This window comes from Alexandromys fortis, unplaced genomic scaffold (genome assembly GCF_014885135.2).
Source record: "Alexandromys fortis isolate MF-2015 unplaced genomic scaffold, M_Fortis_MF-2015_v1.1 scaffold_6, whole genome shotgun sequence".
Classification (NCBI taxonomy): domain Eukaryota; kingdom Metazoa; phylum Chordata; class Mammalia; order Rodentia; family Cricetidae; genus Alexandromys; species Alexandromys fortis.
Genome location: NW_026067902.1, coordinates 7,691,798 through 7,713,392, shown reverse-complemented (window position 1 = coordinate 7,713,392; position 21,595 = coordinate 7,691,798). Strand labels below are relative to the sequence as shown.

The 21,595-nt window shown below is 42.8% G+C and overlaps 1 long non-coding RNA gene across 1 annotated transcript in view; it reads right to left on the bottom strand.

The window, feature by feature from the left end:
• Positions 1-1,659: 1,659 nt before the first annotated feature.
• LOC126496635 (uncharacterized) overlaps positions 1,660-21,595 on the bottom strand; it is a 56,857-nt gene continuing 36,921 nt past the window's right edge. Inside the window, exons 2-3 of the long non-coding RNA XR_007590394.1 lie at positions 12,012-12,139; positions 1,660-2,696 (exon numbers count right to left, since the gene is read on the bottom strand). This is a non-coding gene — a long non-coding RNA (uncharacterized lncRNA). The remainder of the gene's footprint in view (positions 2,697-12,011; positions 12,140-21,595) is intronic.

Genomic DNA, 21,595 nt, shown 5'->3' with positions numbered 1-21,595 from the left:
CCACTATGATGTAAGGGGAAATTCCAAGCCTCTTGGGACTCAGTGATTGGTCCATTTTCCCTGCTCAGAGATTGGCTGGTTTTGCGTCAGGGCATAGATAGCTCTGATTCTAGGACCAAACTGTTTTTTTCTTTGTTTTCTTTTCTTTCTTTCTTTCTCTCTTTCTTTCCTTTCTTTCTTTCTTTCTTTCTTTTTCTTTTCTTTTTTTTGCCTTTTTTACTCTAATTTTGGGACTAGGGCAAATATCTTTGGTAGACTGATCCTAGGAGCTTAGTGTGTTCTTTTGGTCCTGGTTTTGTGGTCTGGGTTTTTTTTTTTCTCCAGGTCTGAGTTTAGGAACAAAGTGTCACTTCCCCTGGCTCTTATCCCAGATTCAGGGTGTGTTTCTTTCCCTAGCTCTGGGTTCAGAACCAGGCTTCTCAGAGATTGAACTAGGGCTATGGGCCCACTGAATCTGCTGGGGTTTGGGTCTCATACTTCTCCTTTTTTAATGTCAGCATGGGTTTCTAAAAACTGTCTTATGATACTGACTTTCAGCATTCTGTAAATTTGGGTAAGTTGTTTCATTTTCATTTCTCTCAAGATATACACAGTTTTCTCTTTTTATTTCTTTTTGAGCCTGTGCTGGCTAATTTCAAGCCAACTTGACATAAGCTAAAGTTTTCTGAAAGGAGGAAACTTTAGTCAGGAAAACACCTTCACAAGATTGGGTTGTAAGCAACCCTGTAGAGAATTTTCTTAATTACTGATTGATGGGGGAGTGCCAAGCTCTTTGTGGGTGGTGCCATCCTTGGGCTGATGGTCCTAGGTTCTATAAGAAAGCAGGCTGAGCAAACCATGAGGAGCAAGCCGGTAAGCAGCACCCTTCCATTGACTCTGCATCAGCTCCTATCTCCAAGTTCCTTCCCTGACTTACTTCAATAATGGAGTATGATGTGAAGTGTAAGCCCAATAAACCCCTTCCTTCCCAACTTGCTTTTGGGTGCTTCATCATACCCTAAGATAGATCTATTGATTTCTAGAATGTGTTATTTAATTTCTGCATCCTGTGAAATATCCACATATTCATTTCTAGTTTATACTTTTGTGGTCAGGGACATGCTTTAAATATTCTAAAATTTGTGAAGGCTTCTTTTGTTTGTCTTAATATGTGTTCTATCCTTGAGAAGTTGCATGTGTGAAGAGAATATGGATTCATCCAGTGTTGGATAGAAGAGTCTGCATTTGGGACTGAGAGATGGTTGAGAGGTTAAGACTGTGTACTGCAGCTGGGTGGTGGTGGCGCACATCTTTAATCCCAGCACTTGGGAGCCAGAACTCACAGGTGGATCTCTGTGAGTTCGAGCCCAGCCTGGTCTACAAGAGCTAGTTCTAGGACAGGCCCGAAAATTACAGAGAAACCCTGTCTCAAAAAAAAAAAAAAAAAAAAAAAGACTGTGTACTGCTCTTCCAGAGGACCTGAGTTCATATTAGGTGCCTCATAACTGCCTGTAACTCTAGCCCCAAGAGATGACACACTATTCTGGCCTCCATGAGCACCTGTACTTTCATCTGATCACAAGTGTGCATATCTTTACACACACACACACTCACACGATTTTTAACACACACATTTTTTTTAATTTTTAAAGATTTTATTGAGTTTTATTTTATGTGTGTGGGTGTTTTGTCTGCATATATGTCTGTGCACCACAAATGCAGAGACCAGGAAAGTGCATCAGATCCCCTGTAACTGGAGAGCCAGATGGTTGTTGTCCACCATGTGGATGCTTGGAATCAAACCTGGTCCTATGGAAGAGTAGTTAGTGCTCTTAACTGTTCAGCCATTTCTCTAGACCCAAAATAAAACTTTTTAAAAGAATATTCCATTATTTTTACATTAAGCCTATTTTGTTTATAGTGTGGCTCAAAAGTCTGCCATTTCCTTGTTTATTTCCTGAGTATTTCCCCCAGAATGTTGAAGGTGAGGCTTTTAAGAAGTATCTTTTTCATTTGTAAATGTAGACAGGGTTTGTTTTAATAAGTTGTAACGCTAGGCACAGAAATGAATGTCACAAAGATCAAAGTTTAAATTTATAACTCCTGGGGACAAAAAAACACAGCCCACACAGAGGGCCATACGAGAAGGCTCCAGGGTGAGTCAGAAACAGAAGGCAAGCAAGAGCCTTTGCAGGGTCTCTATAGAAAGGGACAGTGCTGTGGATAAGCAGATTAAATAGCTTTAGGGTTAAATAGTTTGAGCGAGGGGGCTGGAGAGATGGCTCAAAGGTTAAGCGCATTGCCTGCTCTTCCAAAGGTCCTGAGTTCAATTCCCAGCAACCACATGGTGGCTCACAACCATCTGTAATGGGGTCTGGTGCCCTCTTCTGGCCTGCAGGCATTCACACAGACAGAAATTGATACAAGACCCACCTCCATCAGAATATTGTATACATAATAAATAAATTTAAAAATTACATCTTTAAAAAAATAGTTTGAGCAATTTCAGCAGGCTGCAGGGTGAGAGGCTGTTCCTGGTCAGGGTGAAGGGATGGTCCTGGTCATGGTGAAGGGATGGTCCTGGTCATGGTGAAGGGGATGCTCCTGGTCATGGTGAGGGGATGGTCCTGGTCAGGGTGAGAGGATGCTGCTGGTCATGGTGAAGGGATGGTCCTGGTCATGGTGAGAGGATGCTCCCGCTCATCTGGTAAGTAGCCCTAGAACAATTAGAGTAGGGAAACTATGTCTTGACAAATGAGAACTCAAAGACAGACTTTTAGAAGAGGTAGGAGTGTCTTGGGACACTTTGAACTAGCTTTTTTGTGTAACCAAGGAGCATTCATAGATGTATCTTTTACTATCTTTAGGAATAGGTTATCCCTAAGAGGAGAAATTTCTCATAGATCAGCAAAGCCCAGGTGTCAAAACATTTATGGTATTATTGAATTAAATTAATATTAAAACATTTAATTTCAAGTATCTGCTCAGCCTGTTCAGTCTTAAGCCTTTTGTGACATAAAGGAATTCATCTATTTATTTGTTGCATTTAAACTCAAGCACCAGTGAGCCATTGAGGAGTTGATTATGCTGGAGGTTACTGGATACAGTCATTACTGCAGTTTTTATAGGAACAGGGGTAGAACCTCCCCCATGCTTCTTGCATCTGCACAGACCCTGAAATCTCTGCCTAGGATGATGTCTTCGAAGAGTGGCCCCTGGAGCACCTGAATCACAATTACCTAAGGACTTGTTAAAAGCTCAGATTCTAGATCCCAACATACATCCAGTAGAATAAATTTTTGAAAAATACCTCAATGAATATTTTGTACAATATAAGTTCTGGAAACTTTAAAAGTTTAGAAGAGACATAGACCCATGGTGACAGTTTACCTCATCTGAAGGGCAAGATGGGCCACATGATACGATGAACCCCATGTTCTGCTGAATGTATTGTCAGTTCTCCTTCCTTGGCCACCTCACTGACCTCAATAGCCCTGTCGTGCTTGATGTACCTATTTTTCTCAAGTTCAAATGACTAAAGTTTTACAAATAGAAATTTATGGTTGTGGGTTAGCTGTAAGTCCAAGCTCAGGAGCCGGTGTCTATCTGTCTGCCTCTGTGTGTGTGTGTGTGTGTGTGTGTGTGTGTGTGTGTGTGTGTGTGTATCTGTCTGTCTCTTTCTCTCTCTCCAGGGTTTGTCTGTGTAGCCCTGGCTGTTCTGGACCTCACTCTGTAGAGCAGGCTGACCTCAAACTCAGAGATCACTTGCCTGTATCTGCCTCCTAAGTGTGAGTTCTGGGATTAAAGGCATGTGACACCATGCCTGTCACAGGAGTCTCAGTTTGAATCCTAGGAAGCAGCTAATGATGAAAAAAAAAAAAGCCCAACCCAACCTGCTGGTGTAGCCCCCATTACCTACCTAAACAAAGGGTGAGATTTTACTTGGACAAGGGCTGGCACTAAATTCTCCTGAAGCCATTTATAATTGGCTCATGAATCAGAGGCTAAGGCCAAAAAAAGAATTTAAAATTGGATTCTAGCTGGTAGTAATTTTTATGAATCTCATTCCTGTTTGGTAATTACTAGGCTATGACAGTTAATTTCTTACTTTTGATTAAGACCTATCCACAGCTAGATTGGTACTATTTCAGTCTGCAAGATGCATTGGACTTCATTTTACCTGTGTAAAGCTATCAGCAGGTGTAAAACTGTAAGCTGAACAGAATCAGTTTATTAAAAGTAGTCAGAGCACGGTTAGTAGCTAAATATCATCATATCCTCTTATACTGTAGAATAGATTTTTGTGCTCAAATGGTGGAGTTCCTACAATCCTTAGTAAAGAAGAGGTTCATCCACCATGTCCACTGAGAACATAGATATAAACATAGGTGTGTTCGTCAGGGTTCTCTAGAGGAACAGAGTTGATAGAATTAGTAAATATATGCATATATATTCATGTGTGTGTGTGTGTGTGTGTGTTAGTTTAAATAGAACCAATCCCCAGGCTCAAATATTTCAGTGCTTGGTCATTAGGGAGTGGATTCTATCTGAGAGAGATTAGTAGGTGTGACCTTGTTGAAGGAAGTATGGCACTGGGGTGGGCTTTGAGGTTTTGAATGCTTAAGCCAGGCCCAGTGATCTTTTTCTCTTCATACTGTCTTTGGATCCAGATATAGAATTCTCAGTTCCTTATCCAGCATATCTGCCTGCATGCCAGTGATGACAATGGACTAAAACTGTAAGCAAGCCCAAATTAAATGCTTTCCTTTATAAGAGTTGCTGTGGTCATGGTGTCTCTCCACATCAATAAGATATATATATTCAGCAATGGCTGTCTACCAATGGTAAGTCTAAGAATATAGTAGTTGTTTGCTCTGAGGCTAGGTGGTTGCTGGTCTTCAGTATATGCTGGAATCTCGAAAGAGTAGGCTCTAATGAGAGTGAAGGAATGGACTTGCCAACAAGAGTGAGAACAAGCAGGCAGAAAGCAAAAGCTTCCACCTTCCATGTCCAGCCAAAGATGTGGCCTAGATTAAAGGCAGATCTTCCCATTTCAAAAGATTTGAACAAGAAAGGTTCCTCACAGGTACACACAGCTGCTTGGGGTTTAGTTAATTCCAGATGTATTCAAGTTGGCAATCAAGAACAGTCATTACAACAGGCTAGCCTAGTTTCCAGAAAACTCAAAAATGGAGAAAAACTGAGATTTATAAACCTTAAAATTGGAGAACTCACTGGGAAGACTGGCTGACTTTCTCCCAAGTGCTTACTCTGTGTAGATACAATCACTAAGTCATTTCCCTCCTCTGTATATGAACAATGCATCTGGAGGGACTTTAAATACCCCTTGTGTATCACATCATAACCTGTAGCCTTGTCATGCTCAAGCTGGCAATAACAACAGCAACTTGTATTAAATCATTAGTCATTATTAAGAAGCATGCTAAGCTTTTAAGCATAGATTCTCTATATCATCATAGTAACTCATAAAAATTATAATTTGTTTCTTTTTTACCTAGGGGAAACTGAGGCACAAAATAGATGTCTTCCTGGGATCACTGTGTTAGGTATCTATTTCTGTGCAGCAAGCCACCCCAAACCTAGCATACTGAAGCAATATCATTTCTTTGGCTCATGATTCTGGAGATCAGCTCTTTGAACTGGGCTGCACATGGGTGGTTCTGGCCTGGAGAAGCTCTCTGTACTATCTGTAGTGAGTGCAAGCAAGATTTCCTATAGTCACTTGGATGATTCTATGTCCTAACTACTTCCATAGAGCCACAGTGAACATGAAATTTCTGCCTATGTAGAACTGTTGGTGTGTGCCCAAAAGTGGGTCATGTGGTAGCATTATTTCTAAAGTGATTTTGTTTTGTTTTGTTGAGAAAATTGCAGGCTGGTTTCCAAAGTGCTTGCATGACTTACACTCCTACCAACAGTGTATAGTGGTTCCATTTTCCCGTATCCTCTCCAGCATCCATTAATTGGGATAGATGGTAACATTCTGACTAGGGCGAGATGAACTCTTAGAGTCTTAATCTGCATTTCTCTGGTGGCTAAGGATATTGAACATGAGTGTTTCTAACCACCTTATTTCATCTTTTGAAAACTCTCAGTTTAGTTGAGTAGCCTATTTTTTTATTGGCTTGTTTGTTTTATTTTCTTTTAGTCCTTTGAACATTCTCGACAATAATTCTCTGCAAGTTTATAAGTGATGAAAATTTTTTCTTCTGTTCTGTGAGCTGTTTCTTTACTTGCTTGACAGTTTCCTTCACTGTACAAATACTTTTTTTGTTTCGTGAGGTCCCATTCATTAATTGGTAGACTTCCTATGCTACCAGAGCCGTAGCTAGAAAGTTCCCCCCATACCTATCTGCTACAGTGCAGCCCCTACTTTTTCCCTTAGCAGTTTTGGGGTGTCGGGTCTTATTTGAGGACTTTAATCCATTTGGAGTTGAGCGCTGTGAGACGTAGGGATACCGTTTCACTCTTCTGCCTGTTTATATGTTGATATCCAGGTCTCCCAGCACATTGTCCTTTTTCTGGTGTGTATTTCCTGGTGGCGTCTTTGTCTAAAATCAGGTGTCTTCAGTCATGTGGACTGACGTCTGGTTCCTCTCTTCCATTCCACTAATCTCTGTGTGCCTTGTGCCAGCATCATACTGTCTTTATGTCTATGTTATAATTTGAATCAAGTACGGTGATGTCTCCTGCAGTATTCCTGTTCGGAATTGTTTTATTTATCTATTCGTTTGTGCTTCCATGTAAGTTTTAAGTTTTCTTTTTCTATCTGTGAAGACTGGCCTTGAGGTTTTGGTTGGGATTGCATTTAAAGTGTAGATTGCTTTTAACAGCATTCCCTGTTCTTCCTCCATGTGAGTATGAGAAGTCTTCCTACCTGCAAATGTTTTCCTCAATTGCCTCAGCGTCTTCAGGTTTTCACTGGAGGGGTCTTCTGTCTTCTCAGCTGAGTATATTCCTAAATATTTCATTTTATTTTATTGTGGCTATTGTAAATGAAATTGATTCCCTCTGTGTTCTCCTTCCATTCCTAGCCTCTCCATGACTTCAACCGTGAAAGAATGTTGGATTTTACTGAAGGCCTTTCTGCATCTCCCACAAAAGTCATGTGATTTCTGTCTTTAAGTCCATTTATGTGATGTATTACGTTTGTTGTTTGAGTTATGTTGACTCACCCCTGCAGCCCTGGAATGAAGCCACTTTGATCATAATGAAAGATCATTTTGATGTAATCTAAATACAATTTCTTTAAGTGAAAGACAAATAAATATAATTAATAGTCACTGCTAAGTCTTACTAAAGCCTTTTTGGTACATTTCCCAGAAACTCAAAAGGTAGATGAATTTGATAGCTAAGCAAACTTTTTCTTTTTAATTTTTTATAACTTAGGAAGCGTCTATATTTTATTGTTGTTGTTTTTAAAAGTTGAATGAGGGTCATTAAAACTTCCTAAAAACCATTAAAAGAATTTTAACAACTTGCAAGGAAAGAGCTCAAAGAACTGGATGACATTGTTATAAGGAAGTTCCTTCCATTCCCCACTATCTATCTTTGAAAACAGGGTTTTTTAGTAGTCGTATGTCAGTCAGAGCTACAGTTTCTGTTGAGACCTTCTTATTGTTGAGTGAGAAGGAGCATCATTAATGTAGATATACACTAAGAGGGGGAAAACTGGTTTTATTCATCTCAGTGAAAGAAATGTTTCCAGTGGCATCTAATTTCTATGCCTGATCATTGCCTGTTTAAAGTATAACATATTCATCTTTTATTATATATACTGGTAACTATAATAACAGTGATTCATAAAGAAATTCTAAAATTTGGGGAATTTTTGGCACAGAAAATATCTCTTTTATTTCATAAACTTACTATTTGACAAAGAAACATACTAGGGAAATAAAAGATATTTAAGCATAAATCCTTTAAGACATTATTTAAAGTTCATGTGAGATGAAAATACAAGCTCAAAGATAAAATGTAAACATTATAAAGTCTTTACCTGTTAAAGAGCAATGTGCATATTCTACATGTAGCTAAATGTAGATAATAAATCACTATGGTAACTAGATTGGTGTTTCCTAAAGAACAATAAAGCTGTTGTCATTTGACAACTCAACTCAATATTTATAATATGTTAGAAACCATGTCTTAGTTATGGTTATTATTGCTGTGATGAAACACGATGACCAAAGCACGCTGGGAGGAAAGGGTTTATGTGGAGTATACTTCTAGATCACTGTTCATCCTTAAGGAAGTCAGAACACTGCAGGGTCCTGGAGGTGGGAGCTGATGCAGAGACCATGAAGGGTTCTCTTTACTTGTTTGCTTCTAAGGCTTTGCTTAGGCTGCTTTCTTATAGAATCGAGACCACCAGTCCAGCAACGGCATCACCTACCATGGGCTGGGTCCTCCACCATCAATCAGTAATTAAGAAAATCCTACTTCATGTTCTGGCTTTGTGGGAGCCTAGCCAGTTTGGATGTCCACCTTCCTAGACCAAGATGGAGCGGGGAGGACTTTGGACTTTCCACAGGGCAGGGAACCCTGACTGCCCCTCAGACTGGAGAGGGAGGGGGAGAGGAGTGGGGGGAGGGGGAGAGGAGAGGGAGGAGGGGGGAAAAGGGAGACGGGGAGGGAAATGGGAGGCGGGGAGGAGGCGGAAATCTTTTTTTTTTCAATAAAAAAATTATATTTAAAAAAAAAAAAGAAAGAAAATGTCTTACAGCCAGGTCTAATGGAGACATTTTCTCAGTTGAGGTTCCCTCCTTTCAGATAACTCTAGTTTGTGCCAAGTTGACATTAAACTAGCCAGCACACCTGTCATTTCTATCTTATTTATCTTTAAAAGAACCAATCCACGGAGCTCTTAACACTATTTGAAAGACTAAGACATTGGTTACAAGTTTATTAGATATCTCTATGGCCATAATGGAAGCTCCATTAGATCAGACATTGTTTCTCAAGTGCTAGCGACAGTTTCTGACATATAGAAAACAGTATTAATTAAATTAACGAATTATGAATGAATGAATGAATGAATGAATGAATGAGTTCTAGCCAATTTGAAGGAACTAGTAACAGGTTTAGGTCAGCACCAGGGAAAGGTTGGGAGGTGCTCTGGGCACAGCATAGAGAGCTCAAGGTCACTAGATACAGTCCTTGAGTTCAAGTTCACAGCTCCACGGTATGAGAATGACATGCAAGAAGGAAGAACACCATTTGTTGGGGGCTGTGGACCCAGACCCTGAATTTCCTGTAAGCAACCTGTTATGCTTGCAGCTGCTCTGAGCAAAACAACTTGTTTTTCCTGTGTTTGTAGCTACTCTGAGCATGAGACCCTCAGGAGTTCCTAATGACAGGGGAATGGTTTCTGGTGGGTTTGGCTGGGGCGTGGCTATCCATATATAAGTGGCTCTAGTACACAATAAAGAGGGCATTCTTGTTTCAAGAATGACCTGTGTCTCTGTCTTTGTGTGTTTAAATCTCCAGGCCCTTGCCCAGCTCAGGAATGGTCCTGTAGTGCAGACTCTGCACTACAGGCGTAGTACCGTAGTACATGTAGTAATACGGATGGTACAACCATTGCCAAGAAGCAATTAGAACCATGAGAGAACTCCATAAACTCAAAACTAAGAGACTAGAAATGTCACCACAAGGGAGGTTCAGATGGCCAAACCTTGGGGAATCACTAATCTTTGCCTTATTGCTTAAAGGGGCGAGTATTTATCTCTGCCCATCTGTATTTCAGCTGTTTAACATTATGCTTAGCCAAACGCAGCTTCAGGCCATGCTAGGGTCCAAGTCAACTCAATGTGTCTCTCTTCAGTGGACAAGCAGATGGACCAGGGTATGTGCACCATATGCTTACAGAGGGAAGTGTGCAAGGGCAGGCTCCAGCCTCCGTCAGCACAGCCATAAGCATCTTATGGACCCAGGCAAATTATCTAGCCAAACCTAACATGAGTGGGGGTAGGAAGGCAGATTCTATTCATAACTGAGGTGCAAATATTTCTTCAGTGATTATTAGGGCTATTATGTAAGGAAAATGACCAGTCTTTTATGACCTTTCTTCACCATTGTGGTCAACTTTGTCTACTGAAGATGAGTCCTGAATACCCAGATCACCCATTCTGACCCAGTCACTAGTTGTTCAAACCTTTTCTTTTGTTTTTAATTACTGTATTTCAATTATGTTTTTCCTTCCTCCAACTCCTTCTAGGTCCTTCCCACCTCCCTACCCAGCCAAATTTGTGATATCTCTCTCTCTCTCTCTCTCTCTCTCTCTCTTTCTCTCTCAAAAGAAAAAGAAAGAAAGAAAAGAAACAAGAAACAAAAAACAAAAAACCCACAAATAGAAAACTGATTTTTCCCTTTGCCAATGGGTATCAACTGCAGATAGTTTCTTGGTTAGGGTGGGACCCTGTGTCTGCTTCCCCTCTGTTTCCCCTCTCAGTACTGAGACCCTGTCTGACTTGAACTTGTGCACATCTTGTGCATGCTGCCAGAGTCTCTGTGAGTTCATCTGTGCTTCAGCCCTGGTGTGTCTCGAAGATGCTGTTTCTGTAGTGATGAGTATCACTCCAATGCTGTTCACATCCTCAATATCCACCATAGAATATTAGCCTGTTACTTTTGGGGCTTTGGTTATATCAAAACAGGTTGGTTTTTGATCACCAAAGCTTCACAGTAAATGTTGCTAATTTCAAAAGTGTTTACTAAATTATTTTGGCTCTTAATTTACCTCCCAATAAAAAAGGCATTGGAAGAAAGAACCCATTGATCCCCAGGTTTTGGTCACTGCCATTCTCCTCTCCTTTCTTCACTCTCATTTTCATAGTCTGACCTTAAAATCCTTCTCTTCTCTTGATAGCCAGGCATGAATCACACTGTTTAATATGGGTAATAATGAGGAACGGTAATTGAAAAGATAGACGATCTTGGTTCGCTTCTTATCCGGAAAGATGCTAGAAGACCTGCCAGGGAGCGCTCAGGCTCTTTCAGCACGTTCCATAATTTATGAACACGTGAACGCTCTCCACAAATGACTCGGATGAGTCAGACGTTTCAATTGCACCTCCTCAAAATTAGGACAGGAAGAGCCTCGTTCCTGCTCCTCTGTGTAGTCTCAGGACGGATGTTCTAGTTAGAGGAGCCAGGGTGGGCACTTCAGATACGAGTGAGTAGGGAAAAGCACTCGTGTTAGCATTCTGGTTTTGTTCTTTGAGTTTGAAGTTGAAGGATTTTTGAGGTAAATTGCATTAGGGAAGTCTCATTCCTATGTGAAAATAGCCCTAATTGTAATTAAGGCAACAAGTGTGGAACAAGTTGGGATTCCGCCAATCTGAACAATTTGTGGGGGGGGGGGGGGGGGGCTATTTAATGTTGCTTTTCTTAAAAGGTTTGTTGAAAACAAATCCACCTAACCTCTGTAAAGGAGAAATAAAAGAAATTTGTATGCAGTATTCCTGACCCAAAACTCAAGTTTCAAGTACATTGATTAGGGAATCAAGTGTTTGTGGCTCGTGTTGTGAGTCTGGTACTGTCCTTGGTGTTCATGTTTGAAGCTTGAGCAAGGGGAGTCTGGTGGGGCTGACTGTAGTGGAGGGGGACAGATGTCAATCAAATCAAGTGTACTTAGGTAACGAAGTGGAAGTTTCTTTTTTTTTTTTTTTTTTTTTTTTTTTTTTTTTTTTCGAGACAGGGTTTCTCTGTGGCTTTGGAGCCTGTCCTGGAGCTAGCTCTTGTAGACCAGGCTGGTCTCGAACTCACAGAGATCCGCCTGCCTCTGCCTCCCAAGTGCTGGGATTAAAGGCGTGCGCCACCACTGCCCGACCTGGAAGTTTCAACTAAGTGTATTACAGCACATTGTGAAACAAGTTGTCAGGTCGTCGTGTGAATTCTCAAAGGTTCTGTTAGAACCCCTTGCTAGTGGAACAAGGGAGAGGGCACTGGATAGGAGGAAAGATGCAGAGTACTCAAGAGAAGACTTCCTTGAAAACATTGACACAAACCTGCCCACAAGGAGAACAGGCAAAGATGCTTCTCTCGTCTCTCTCTTCATCCGGGCTCACGAGGAGATCTTCACTGAGGCTCATGCATATTCCTGTGGCTGTGAAGAGCAGCAGCAGGTATGAAGAGACTAGAGAGGGTAAGGGGGTGGATAGGATCAAAATATATCATACAACTCAGTACTAAATGTCACATGACATCCATTTTGCTCCAATTAAACTGTGCTAATAAAGCCGTGCCTAGCAGTCCTGGGCAAAGCAGAAGCTGGTTCTTGAGCCGTGAGTTTGATGGTGATGCCTGACTTCTTCACAGTGTTTACAGCAAAATTCAGAGGAAAGCTAGACTAGGGGAATGAGCAAGCATGGTTTAGACTAGGGGAATGAGCAAGCACGGTTTAGGCTAGGGGAATGAGCAAGCATGGTTTAGGCACTTCTCAGCTCTTTGTATGTCAAAAGAGGCTAGATGTTCAAAATGGGAATCCACAGAGTGGAGCGGAGGAACCTGAGCCCAGGGCTATTCCACCCTGCCAAAAGCTCAGCTCTCACCTTCCCCACAGGGCAGGTGTACTCAGCCGCACACAAAGCCCCCCACCCCAGGTATCAAGGTGCCTGTCTATATAGAGTTCTCATAGAAGGGGGTTCTAGAAAGCAAAACACCTTATCTTTCAAATGTCTCAGCAATCACAATGGTAGAAATATCATCTGGAAATATGTGAATTTGGCTTAGAGCCCCTGTGGCACCTGCAGCAGAGTTCTTGAGAAGCCACAGCAGCAGAGATGCCATTTTTGAATTGAAATGAACAGAGAAAAGCGAAATATTTCCAAAGTCCCAAGATTCTATACGTAAGAAGCGGGTTCCTAACCTTCAAATAGCCTTTGGCATTGTATTTCTAAAGATGAATGGCTTCTAGGGCAGACCAAGCACACACATGTATGGTAGAGCCAGGAGCCACGGGGTACATCCAGGCTTAAACTCAAGACTGACTGGGATTTACCTAGTGACTCTGGAAGCTGTTCTTCTCTAATTATCTCAGTTTTTCTTTTCTTTTATTAATTTTTTTAATTTTACATACTAACCCTAGCTCCCCCTCCTTCCGTTTCCCCCACATCCACCTCCCTGTCTCTTTTTTTCTTTCCATTCTCCGCCAACACCAGCGCCTGTGCACCAGCAATCCCTAGCTGTCTTCCTATGCTGGACTCAGCGCTGGACTGAGGCTAGGGACAGAAAACTGTGTGGTTAGTTTTACAGGCCCACAGATGGGGAAACGTTTGAGACAGTATTTTCATAACCCTGAAACTCACGATCATAAGATTTGGACTTTGAAATAACAAAGTCTGTTTTTATTGTGATAAGAACACAACACGGCATTTGTTTGCTCAACAGATTTTAAGTGTACAGTATCATACTGATTACTGAAGATCTCTAAAATTTGCTTCTCTGAAGAAAACACACAAATGAGCAACACCACTGTTGCAGGGAAATGCAAATCAAAAACACAGAACCGTGCACTTCCGGGTCTGGGAAGAAAGCTCAGTCAGTAATGTGCTTGTTCTATAACACAAAGACTTGATTTCTGATTTTAGATCCTCATACATAAAAAGCTGGGCACAGTCGAGTGCACCTGAAATCTCAGTGCAAGGAAGGCAAAGACAGGAGGGTGCCTGTGGTTTGCTGGCTGGTCAGTCCAACCAATAAGCAAGCTCCAGGTTAAACGAGAGACTCTGTTCAAAAAAAAAAAAAAATTGGGGAAGCAATAATGGAAGACATCCAATATTTACCTCTGGCCACTGTCTACATATGCACCAGCTCCCTCCCTCCTTCCACACAAGGAGCCGAAATTTCACTCCTTGTTGAGAGGGCTGATTTTACAAATCAAAAGATAACAAGTGCTGGCAAGAATGTGGAGAAAGTGCCCAGTCTTGGTAACAATTTCAAATGGTTTAGTTGTTACCAAAAAGGAAAATTACGAGACAGCGCAGAAACTTCCACAAAGTGTAGAGAGCGAAACTGGTGGTCTTTAAGGGATAAAACCACCTCATTTTACCACAGCGCTATTCACAGTAGTCAAAATGCTGTAGCAACTGAAATCCCTGCCAACAGAACCGACCTCCGAGGTTTCAGTCCACACTCATCCACCTGGCAAAGGCTGCTCATCTGGTGGCAGAAAGGAAGCAGAGTGGAGAGCCAGGAAGGGTCAGATGTTCAAATTCAGCAGGACCATGTTCCTTCTGAGATACTAGGGCAGAATCCATCTCTTGCTCCTTCAAGTCGCCCATCAAATCTGTTTTCTGGTATTGGGAGAGCCTATTTCCTTGCTATCTGGTGGCTGAGGAGGGCTCTCAGCATCTAGAATCATCTGCATCCACGCTGATGGCTCGCCATCTCCCAGCTTCGCTCTGCATCCTTGGTGCTTCCCTCAGGTTCCTCCGTCTAGGAATTATCAAGGTCTTGCTCAACCTACATAGCGCATTCTTGTGGGAGAGAGGTGAGAACCAACTGACAGAAGAGAAATTGTGGCAGTACGGGAGGGACAGGGAGAGACGTGACAAAGAGAGGGCCGCAGAAAGGGCACCGTCTTGTCTCACCTGCCAAAACATTCCCCTCTCCTGTGTTAACACTTCTCCTGCACTACTCAGTTCTTCCCGTCAGCCCACAGCTGTGCTGTTCTCTACCTCTCTTCAAAAGTCGACACCAGCCCGTATTACATGTCCCGAGTCAGCAACTTGGAGCCTGCGTATTCTCTCACGGCGGCGAACTAACTGATTTGACTCACCTTGCTGGTTACGACTCTGAGCTGTCAGCAAAGGCTTCACGTGGGGCTGGAGGCTCAGCTGCAAGCTGACTCATCTCCGTGGTTACTGTCAAGCTCAGTCTCCTCGCTCACCGACTGACACATAAGTCCCCCATCAGGTGGAATGATCCGTGCAGCCACACACAGTACAGTTTATTGCTTCTCAAGAAACGAGGCATGGTGGGGGTACAAAGAGCATCCCACCTGGAAATGGCAGTCTTTTGTAAACCCCCCCTCACACGTGACTGACATATGCTTAAGGTCACGCACACTAACCCAGACACAACAAGAAAGGAGACTATGCAAACCCCTGGACCCCAGGAGGGGAGTGGCTCCTGAGGTCCACTCCAGAGACTGACCACCTCAAAGCCCTTCCTCCAGCCTACATTCTTCTCCACATTTCTCTGGGCCCTCTGGAGAAAAACTCATGTTTTTCAAACATTTTCTGTGTCACAGTCTACGATTTCCTGTCCTCCATGCTCATTTGAATCCCTTCCAATAAGACATTTGTTCCCACAACCCAAGTCTTGTCAAGGTCACCAGCGACTTTCACGTTACCAAATCCATTGGCCAAACAATCTCAGCCTCAGCTCGCTTGGCTCACGCGAAACACATTGGATCACGCTCTCTCTCTCTCTTTTTTTTTTTTAACCATTCTTCAGATGACCTTCAAGATACGGCATCCATTCCTCCCTGGAACTTAGCAGATACTGCTAACAAGAAAGGGATGGAGGCGAGGAATACTTAGCAGTCACAGAGAAAGTTAAGCAAATTTTAAAATGGTGCAGTTTCAGAAGAGAAAAAAAAATCACTGGAACTGAACCCAGGGCCTTGCCCATACCATACTCAACTGTTGGTTTACACCCCCAGGCCTCCGGGAAATTTGAAATCACATGAGAGACGAGACACCGTTAGACCTCATTGTTCAGCTAAATGGTGAATGGACTGAATGCAACCTGAGTCATTTTCCAGGACTATATTGAGAAGATTGAGTAAAGGGAATATGGGAAGAATTATAAAAGATAGTAGGTTAGGGGCTGCGGGGGTTGATCAGCAGTTAAGAGCACTTATTGTTCTTGTAGATGACCCAGCGCCCAGTTGACAGCTCACATCCATCTGTAACTCCAGTTCCAAGGAATTCTATGCCCTCTTTCCTCAGGCACGCATGTGGTGTGCATACATGCATGCAGAAAAAAAACTTTTTATACATAAAATAAATAAATATTTTAGTTATAAGATGGTAGATTAGAAGAGGGCACTTCACCTCTGCTCGGAGCCTCAAAGGCACTGGGAGACCAGCCCGCCTCATACACTGCTGCTTCTCTAAAGGCGTACTGACGTGATGAGAGGCACCCATCAGTGTCTGAGCAATGATACCGAGTCTGTGGTTCAGGAAGAAGGATGTGCTAGAAAGCTATGAGAGAATTAGCAGAGTCAGGAACACTGCAAAGCCTCGTCCAGAAAACGGTACTACCTCTGAGGAGAGAAGATGGAGTAACTTTGATCCTTCGGTCCTTCCCTTTGCTCATCTGTGCCTTCAACAGGGAGCCAGCATACATGCAACAACAAAAGTAGGAGAAAAAAGTCTTTAAAGGAGGACTCAAATTATAGGTTAAAATAGAAACTTAAATTATATGGTGCTTCCAAGAAACAAACCTAAAACAAAATGATATCAAACAGTTAAAAATAAATTTAAAAAAAAAAAACAGAACTGAGTTTATCAGGCAAACACAGAAAGAGCCAAGATAAAAAAAAATTCATTTCAGTGCACAAAATTCAAGGCATTGCAGGGAACAAAGAGTTTCATTCTGCAAAGAAGTATTGTCTCCAATGCAGATGTAATTCGTCTATGGGGCCCTGGCAGACATATAACCTGCTTGATCCCCAGCGAAAGGCACCCACAGATCACTTTGAAAGGATGGTTCATGGTGGAGTCACTGAAGGTGACAGGCAACATAATAAGTAGATCTCAAGGGCTCAGGAAAGCCTGGATCCAGTTAGATATGTGAGAAAAGACACCACTAACTGTTAGGAATGAAATAGCAGAGTGGAGACAGGGGGATTAGCACCGGTCCAGCTCCTGTACTAACCAGATGTTCCACAGTCCCTACTGGGGTTGGAACATCCCCCCAAAAGTTCATAGGCTGTACACTTAATACCCAAACGCATGTTCCTGTGGTGTTCAGAGGTGAGGTCTCTGGGAGGTGATCAAGATTAGATGGGATCCTGAAATGAGATCTCTGTTAGTGATTTGGTGAAAAGAGAGATCTGGATCAGCACAGTTGCTCTCTCTCACCTTGTGACATCTTCTGCCATGTTATGATACGGCAAGGAGACCCTTACCAGAAGCAACATGATACCTTCCAGAATTATGAGCAAAGGGGAACCTCTGTTCTTTATAAATTACCCAGGCTGTGGTATTCTGTTATAGCAACAGAAAATAGACTAAGGCAATCAGAGAGTAGGAAGAACCTACAAGTGCCAGGCGAGTAGCTGACCATGTACCTGGAATTAAGGAATTGGAATTTTTGACGTGTGTGTACATTCATATCTCTGTGTTGAAAATTTCCATCCTCCTTCTGCATTCTGGAACTTCTCCCATTCTGGTCAGGCCAAGCAAGGACAAAGTCAGAGCCCAAAAAGCCCAGCTTGTCTTCACTGCTTTTTTTATCCAGGCATCACAGACATGCTTGCTGCACAGTTATGCTCCTGGACATAAGCAAATCAAACTCTGTTCCCCAAGCCCTGGAGGGGCTGGGATAGAAAACTGGGGTCTCAACAGTTAGAGGAGCTTAACCTAAGACCCACAGTCAGAACTGAGTATCCACGAGCTCGGTTGAAAAAACAGGACTATTTTCTGCACACTGCTTTCCCGATGACTGTGGCAGCTGTCACTGACATTCAGAATTATTTTTTCAGAAGTGTAGCTACCTAGATACTGGGTTTGGCTACAAGATGCCTTCAAAAAGATGCATAGCTATTTCTGTGTCACCAGTTTATGGTTTTGGTTTTTGTTGTTGTTGCTTTGGTTTTTCGAGACAGGGTTTCTCTATGCTTTGGAGCCTGTCCTGGAACTAGCTCTGTAGACCAGGCTGGTTTTGAACTCAAAGAGACCTGCCTGCCTCTGCTTCCTGAGTGCTGGGTTTTTGTAAAATCATTTGGTGAGAGTATTTTGATATGTTTGCTTTTGTTTGTCATTCCAAGTCTTTTATTCTTTAAATGTAAGATTGCCGAGGAGGCTTCATAAAATTCGCCAGATTGCAGAGTGAAGCTAGGGTCCAAACTATGCTAAGACTCTGATGTGTGGAGCCTCATGCTGCCCCTCAGCCCCTCGGAGAAGCAACAGAGCAGAGCTGAGCAACAGTGTGCCCCAGGCCTCTCTGCCCAGGCCTCAGAGAAGGGACCCAGTGTAGCTAAACTGCAGTTTTGTGACATTTGTTACAGTCTTTTCCACCTGCCTCTCTCCTTTTCTGTCCTCCTGCAACTTCTACCTCATGTGTCTCCAATTTGACATGAGTTCATGCTCTTATTTTCCTTTACAAACATAATTTTAAACATATACTCATTTACATATGTGCATTTGGGACTTTCCTTTTTCTGTGTATACAGGAAGCATCATAAATGAGTGGGAAAAAAATAAGTGTTTTCCGAGGTTATAGCATATTCAGTAATTATAAATGCAGCAGCTTTCCAAAAAGCTGGAGAAAGTACATGTGTTTATTTTCTTCTTAATGTCACATCGTATTTTCCTATATCGTTAAATTGTGTGTGAAATCATTTCTGACTGCGTGTATGTCAAATAAGGTTGCGGTAAAACAGATCATCTCCCCATCGGACATTAACATTTCTATGGGCTTGTGTGGGCTGTGCTATGGCTCAGAGTGGTATAACACTTACCCAGCATGCTCTGGGTTTGAGCCTTAGCCTAGAAATAAGAAGTAAATGGAAAACTGCTGTGGCAAACCTCACCATCCACATCTCTCCTAGAAAAAAAAAATTGACTTATACTATTAAAATATACTCCTTAAAGTACAAGTCATGGGTGGACCAGCGTGATTGTTTTCTGTTGTCCATTCGCTTCCTAGAAGGATAGAAGGTGTGGATTCCAGACCCCCAGCAGGAAATGGAAGTGCCTCTCATTCTTCATCATGAGCAACAGAATTGACTGTTAAACTGGAAACATCAGAAAGGATACATGTCTCTCCGGTCTTCACATACCCCGGTCACAACACCCTTCAGATGAATGCACACCCCCAAACCTCATCTGAGAAGCAGGAGATTGTAGTGAACATAGAGACCCAACAACTAGCCACAGTACAGAGAATAAGAGATCATAGAAAGCACAGCCCTAGAGGGAACGTTAATACCCACCACCCTACCCGACCCCCACCAAGGCTTAGGCATCATTGCACAAGAGAGATGGCAGTTGGGTACACAACCCCATCCCTGGCTGCAGAGCTGTGGGAAACTGTTAACTATTGGGGAAAGGAGAAACAGCTTAAAGAGTGTAGCCGCGGGTGATGGACCACCCTCCAGTGGAAAACAGCACACGCAAGAATATCTGGGGAACACAAGTTGGTCCTGAGGGATTACAAGAAAATAGGACACAGAGTTGGGCGTGGGTCTGGAAGAGCTGGGGAAGGGGTGAATATAATCAAACATTGCTTGAAGCTCTGATAGAACTAAGGAAAAGTTGTGGTGGTTTTAAAGACAAAATTGTCTCCAGGTTTTTGTTTGGTTGGTTTGTGTTTCGAGACAGGGTTTCTCTGTATAATAGTCTTGAGTGTCCTCAGGGATTAGGCTGGCCTCGAGCTCTCAGAGATCCATCCGCCTGTTTCCCGATGCTGGGATTAAAGGCGTGCACCAACACTCGTGGCTTCCAGTTGTCTTCATTTTTATGAGGGCGGTGCTGCTCAGCTTTTTAACCGTGTGTTCCTCTTTTGTAACTCTTTAACCACTACATTTGCTACTATGTACTAAAGCGTTCACATTTCCTCAGCTCAGGGATGATGGAGTAGCTCCGTCCAGGGGTAACACCCATACTCAGTGGACTCATGAAGCTGACAATAGCTCATCAGCTTTGACCTATGTAAACATCACCGTCATAGGGTCTGATCTAACATAGCGTGCCGATTGTCTCATTTTCTGCATGGCAAGTGCATTGCTCTTGTCATTCTACAAAAGAGGAAGTCGAGGCCCAGAGAGGAGAGGTGATTTTGCCAGTGGTTACGCAATCAACAGAGGGGGCGGCCAGGGTTTGAACCCAGGCAGTCTGACTCCACGGTTTTACAAATAGGTGATGTCCATAGCTCAATAAAAACAATTTAAAAAGGAAGAAGAAGAAAATCACGACCACTCCAGAGTGTTTAGCAGGGGGGATTCTTTTTCTTGATTTACAGTTTGCGGTCTTTCTCCTTGCACGTAGTAAAAACAGTAAAGCATTTCTCTCTGTCTGCAGTTTCTAGTATCAAATCAAAACATTTCCAAACAGAAACATCAAAAGAAATCTGCCTTTTAAAAAAAGTCTTCCTCCTTTCTCAACTCTCTTTTGTTTTGTTTTGAGACAGGGTCTCACTGGGTAGTGCTGACTGGCCTGGAACTCACTAAGTAGACCAGACTGGCCTTGAACTCATAGAGATGAATTTGCCTCTGCCTCCTGGGTGCTAGGATTAAAGAGCTGTGAGTCAGCACACCTAGTTCCTTTCTGGGCTCATAGGGGGAAAAGTCTGATTTCTTTTTTTTTTTAATTTATTTATTTCTTTATTAATTAATTAAAGATTTCTGTCTCTTCCCCACCGCCGCCTCCCCTTTCCCTCCCCCTCTCCCAATCAAGTCCCCCTCCCTCTTCAGCCCAAAGAGCAATCAGGGTCCCTGCCCTGTCGGAAGTCCAAGGACCACCCACCTCCATCCAGGTCTCGTAAGGTGAGCATCCAAACTGCCTAGGCTCCCACAAAACCAATAGGTGCAATAGGACCAAAACCCACAAGGACTTCTTGAAGTTTGCAGGCAAATGGATGGAAATAGAAAACACTATCCTGAGTGAGGTAAGCCAGACCCAAAAAGAGGAACATGGGATGTACTCACTCATATTTGGTTTCTAGCCATAAATAAAGGACATTGAGCCTATAATTCGGGTTCTTAGAGAAGCTAAATAAGAAGGAGAACCCAAAGAAAATCATATAGGCATCCTCCTGAATATTAACCTTTATCAGGCGATGAAAGGAGACAGAGACCGAGACCCACATTGGAGCACTGGACTGAAATCTCAAGGTCCAAATCAGGAGCAGAAGGAGAGAGAGCACGAGCAAGGAACTCAGGACCGCGAGGGGTGCACCCACACACTGAGACAATGGGGATGTTCTATCGGGAACTCACCAAGGCCAGCTGGCCTGGGTCTGAAAAGGCCTGGGTTAAAACCCGTCTCACTGAACATAGCGGACAATGAGGACTACTGAAAAGTCTGATTTCTAAACTAGTATCAGGTGTGGTGGGGAGGCAGAGACAGAAGGACTGAGGTCATGCTCAGCAGGCCTGATCTAATGTGTGATTTTTTTTTAAATCTAACTACATAATATCTTTATTAAAAAAACGTACAGAATTCAACTCTTTTAATGAAAACAGGCATATTAAGTGTGAGGGCTATGGATGCCCCCCCCCCCCGCGACCCTGAATTTCCAGCAACTTGTTTTCCACTGCTTGCAGCTGCTCTGAGCACAAGACCCTCAGGAGTTCCTGATGGCAGGGGAGTGGTTTCTGGTGGGTTTGGCTGGGACGTTGCTATCGGTTAAGCATCCC